The sequence below is a fragment of the Antedon mediterranea genome, chromosome 2 (assembly GCF_964355755.1).
Source record: "Antedon mediterranea chromosome 2, ecAntMedi1.1, whole genome shotgun sequence".
NCBI lineage: Eukaryota > Metazoa > Echinodermata > Crinoidea > Comatulida > Antedonidae > Antedon > Antedon mediterranea.
The window spans coordinates 15,147,043-15,153,139 of NC_092671.1; positions in this window are offsets into that span (position 1 = coordinate 15,147,043).

Genomic DNA, 6,097 nt, shown 5'->3' on the forward strand with positions numbered 1-6,097 from the left:
AATACATTTTTAGAGCGCATACAGGGTAAAGCCTCTTTGCGATTAACAATAGAAAATAACAAGTTTCCAATAAAATAAAACTGGAACTAAATATTAAATAATATAATATAAGCATTAATATAACTTTTAGTTTGATAGAATTTGTAGCTAGGGACGTACTGTATTTTGAATTTAATGTTACAGTATAATTAATTTGTTACAATGAAATTCATGGGTTTTTGTAAAACCAGAAAAAAATTATTATAATTTATTTATATAAACGGTGTTCAATTTGAACTAAAATATAAAATAATATGATATTTGATTTGTTTTGTATTTGTTTAGTAGGACATTTACTTTCTACATTTTAATAAACGTACTTTTAAAATTAAAATTGTGATTACTTCGTTATTTTTGTTACTCCATAATCAAATAACTTTAAATTAGATAATAGCAAATCTAACAATTATTAAAAGTTGTGAACGTCTAATTAATTATAGCATTTCTAATGTGAAATGTATTTCATCGATCAGAGTTTAAAGATGTATTGTCTCTCAAAAACATGACGGAAAAATGAAGATTAATAAAATCAGACATTGAATAGGCCATTGTGTATTTTTAATTAAGCTGTAGAAAAATGAAAAAAATAATGGTTTCACTTATAAGAAGCCAAATTAACTAATTGTCTGAGACAATTTGAGTATTTTTTGCTTTTCAGGTAAATAATTTTTTTTTCGATCCAATTTTTGGTTAAAGTTTAATATTTAAAGTTACATTAAAATGGCATATTCAACAAAAACATGTTATATATAGTCAACTGATTCATATCTAATGCAAAGTAAACAATGGAATTCACGAAATCACCACTACAATACCACAAAGCTAAAGAAGTCCTTTTACTTACATTAAATCTTGTGTACAAAACAATTCATTCGAGTTACTACGATACCAACCAATTGTTGCTGTTCTTACCTCGTGTCTAATATCATTGGTCTTTATGATTCATATTAATCTTTATTGGTCTAATCATAAAAAAAAATGTAATACGAAAATGTTTATAAACTGCAAATAAAATGTAAAAATATACATAAATATGGTTAATAACATCTCATTAAATTGGTGGTATATTATTGTAAAATGCTTCACTAAAAGTAACATAAACATAATCACTTTACGATTGTCATTTCTATGACATTCATGACAGACTACAATTTATATTGTCACGTCATTTTCGCCATGACCATAGTCTTTATTGTCATCACCATTGAATCACCATGACTACGATCATTATCATTATTTGTTATCATAATCATGGTTACAGTCATTGTCATTTATGTTATGTTATCATCACTGTCAAAACGGTCCAACATGTCTAGCTCATCTGTCATCTTTTGTATGATTAGTCCTAGTAATCGTTATTAATGCATATTTTAATATTAAAGTTGATCATCTTAATAGGCCTAATTCGCTTCTATACCCGGACCCGGATGTGGTTTTTGATATTGGTAACCATAGCATTTATCACTTAGATTTTCTTTTTTCCTATCAAATATTCGTTATTAATCCAGCGTTTTAAAGATATTACTTTGCTTCTCTCGTGATCCACTTCTCTCAATCTTCACCCAGGTTAATTGATACTGGTTTCAAAAGAATTTCGGTTGCTATAGTAAGTGCTGGGCCGAAGATACAACGTGGTGCCGCCTAATGAAAGTAATTCTCAATAAATACTACACAGGTCAAAGGTGTACTAGGCCTATTTAAATAAGGTGTGATTTGCATATTGAGTATACGTTCATCGTGTGGACCACCACCAACCGATACTGTCTCGAGATTCTACAGTACCCTCTCGAGATTCTAACCTTACCATAGATTCTAACCGTCCAACATTTTTAAACGAGTTTTTAGATTTTATGAAACGTTACAAAAGAATTTTTCAAAGAAAATCCAATCGGTAAGCTTTAGATGTGGAATCCAGGTCAAGATGTTGGCACAGTTGTGTAGTTATTAGGAACTATACTGTAACGGTTTATAGTCTTTGTTATCACAAAGTTTAATATTGTGGAATCATATTTTGCTTTTTAAATTTCTCTTTTTATCAACTGTTGGACGACAGCTCAAAGGCTGACCGATATTTGTTATGTTTTTTTTGGTCGTAGTTCTCATTACATTCTTAACTGTGCGTGTGTACCGAATCACAAATTAAGGTTGCCTCTAATTCAACTTCCTCGACCTTTGTATTTGACATATGTGATAAATATAATGTTTATGCGGCATTTAGTCTAACCAAGCCCGTAGTCAGAGGTTCGTGCCCTTTTCAAACTTGAGACCACCATTGAAAATGCTATGTGAATGTACAAATCCTAGTCTAGAGTAAGCCTAAATCTATCTTTCATTCAGTTGGTAACGGTACCCTTTTTGCTAAAAAATACCCCCTCCCTATCCCCCTAACCCCCTAAATCGAACCCTAACCCACCACCCTCCCCCATGCTTGGTATGCCGTAACTAAAATAATTGTACAGCACTAGACAGTGACCGAGTTATTAACTTAGGAGTTCATGTCTTAAGATGGTTACTAAGGAATATGAAAGAATTCCTGTATTGTATACATTGTAGTTATCACCTCGCGTCGGGATTGTCAAGAAGGGATTATTAAAATACTTAATACACTATTTACTTACTTCAAGTATTTCGTAAAGAAAAAAATTACTATAAACAGGATCAACATAAATTGTATTCGAACGATTTCAGCTTACTGACGACAAGGACAGTATTGAGTGTTTAAACAATTGAAATTGTATTGTAGCGAACTAACAGAATGAATGTAAAATATGGTTAAATAGATTAAATGAAGATTAACATATTTAGGCATGTATATATATAAAAAAAAATTTTTGTGCAAAATATTTATTATTGGGTCAAGCATACAAGGAAGATGGAACTCCAGTTGTTAATTGTAATTGTAGGGACATTTAGTTTTTCAAGTGCTGGTAAGTCAATACTCATTCTGTAATTAAATTGTAGTAGTGAATATGTAAATAAATATATGTATTATCAATTAATGGTTATTCAACATAAATGTGAATAAATGTGTTCTACTTGTAAATAGTATTTAATCAAACTCAAACTTTGTCCGCCGACACATAAACCAGCATCTAATGTTGAAAAATTATTTTCATACCTTAGTATGTTTTATTGATAGTAGATATACATACCATTAGAACTTGTAGAAGATATTTTTACTTAACGCTAATGCAATAAATATAAACTCACTCATCATTCTGCAGTTTATTTCATTTAAATAGGTTTTAATCAACCTAATGACCTATTCCGACACAGGCTAGCATATTATGTTGAAGAATTATTTTGTACTAGCTTAGTATTTAGTTTTACTTAACGCTAATACTAGAAATATAAATTAACTTTATTTTAGGCTATATACCCGTTGGTGATCCTTGTCTAAATCACCGATGTGGTGACAACGGAATATGCGTTGCAAATGCGTGGGGAACAGGATATTACTGTCAATGTGTGGGATCGTGCTACAGTGGTGCATACTGTGATATATGTAAGTTTATTCTTTTCATTACTAGTTAATTATTGATAATGTTACAGTATAAACAACTCACTCACTGTCATCCTGATCAAAGATCTGTCAGCAAGCAGCTTTATTTAATTGTTTTCATATTTATGTTATGTTTAACATCACCATATCCAATATGAAAGTAGCTTTTACCAACTTTATCAACGTCTTACATAGAACTATCATCACATACCATAACTGAACAAACCTAACCTATAGCTCTAATTATTAATTATCGAACATTGTCCAATTCTAGATTCCAATCCCTGTTCTGGTGTAACTTGTGGCGATTATGGTTATTGTGAAGAGGATGGATGCAGCTTTAACTGCAGATGTGCAAGCTGTTTTACTGGGAGTCAGTGCCAAACATGTAAGACTGTCAAATACAGACAGTAACTAAAAACAATGTATAACAACAAACTCTTTATTTCCACACGATTGGCAATGTATTATAATTTCTAATATAAAGTATTGTTTCCATATTAATGTGTGGTTTTATACTATTTTTATATTATTTTAAGAATGCGTACTGTTCATAGTAAAGATGTACAGCAATATAATATATTTAAGTTGATAGAAAGTGGGGGCATTTGTCAGTTTAACATGCTTATAAAATGGTTGCTTCTGCAATGAATAATATCAAAACTAATGATAATACCAGCTTCTAGCTTCGGTATTCATTCAATGGCTTGTACTTCTTCATATCTGTTGAATTTTCTTCTTTTTTAACACAGCCATTCTTTATATTCATATATTTATTTAATTTTTAAAGGAAATGGTGTAAAGTGAATTGTATTTTTCAAACGTATAGGTCATCTATCAAATTTGAAACTGTTCAATTGTTTTCATTTGTAGTTAACAATCCTTGCAACGGAGTTAACTGTAACAACGGTCAGTGTAATACTATTTCAACTTTCAATGACTGTTCTTACCAATGTATTTGTCCACCTTTATATTATGGTACAAATTGTGAAATAGGTGAGTAGATATAATTTGTCTCCTTATTCATAGCACTCCTATTGTGATCAATAAATTAGAAACTCGACATAAAATTTTACCAAAATGCGGTATCTTCCCCTTAGGCTAATCTTATACCGCCATGGTCTAAATATAATGACGACTAGACGAGTTTATTTAACATAATTACAATATAATTGTTTAGAGAAAAACCCATGTGAAACGTTTCATTGTAAAAATGACGGAACTTGCATCGTCAACTCTGAATTTGAAGCTGAATGCATATGCCGAGTGTGCTACTCTGGTCACTACTGTGAACAAGGTACGTGTAGTCCTAAGTTATTATTAATTCAATATTTTACACTTATGGTAAACCACAAATTTAAAAATGTTTACAGCCTACTGTATGCCTGTACCATATAATGTTTTCTTGGAGGAAACCAGTCTTTTAAAGCATTCAATAGAGATAAATACAATTTTAATTTTTCTAAATACACAACAAACAAGAAACTATAATATTATAAACAGTCGTCAATTATCTTCATTGATCTAAAATATGAATCCTGTTTCAGAAGCACCATCTAAATAATTTCAGATAACATAACACTCTACTTATATTATCAAATTTAGCTTGAATCGAAAGGGAGGTACTGCCAAAAGAAAATATCTCGCTATCTGTCCCTCTATGGGATTCAAACATTAGCCAAAATGATGGAGAATGTCTAAAATGATTATGAATATTTTAGAAAGTTTATCATAGTAGGCATGTACCTCTTTTTAATTTGTGTGACAATAGTTTAAAAGCAAAATGGTAAAAGACACCAATTCAATTTTATCCTAACAAAATTATTTCTTGAACGACTATTATCCGAAGTTATGAACTAGACAAGATAAAGTGAGTGTTTTATCTCCATTTAGCAATTAATCCATGTGCCGGTATAAACTGCAATGGTGGAAGATGTGTCGTCGTTCAAACATCCACTGAATGTGGTTACCAATGTACAGATTGTCCACCTTGGTACAGTGGAATTTACTGTCAAACATGTAAGTATTGCCGTCCATAACAATTCTACAGAAACGGTACTATTTTTGTCTGAACTTTTCTTTCTGAGAAACGATCAATTGAAAATTATATAAAATTCTTCAAAATGATGGCAATTCGAAAGCTTAAATAAATTGTAGTCTTTGATCACAGATCAACTGGTATTATATTGATAATCTACCGACTTAAGTAGTTTGTTATTTCTTTACCACTGATTTTCAATAAAATACAAATAAATTAAATTCCTAAAGCAAAGAATTTAGTTTAAATATTTGAGTATGTGTTTACCGCATAATTACATGCTGTCAAAGCGTAACTCCAAACAACCGAGTCGAATTCAATTGTTAGAATATTCATTTATAAAGAAGTTGAAAAGTGTAACAATGTAAGTAGATTTAAAAGCTTATATTGAACAAATAAATTCGTTTAAATCCTGATTTTCATTTGTTCAATTGTCCATCATACTCAAGGTAATACTAGACTAATAATTATCTTTAAATTTTATTTGTTGATCCAATGTATCAATATTTAATTTCTAA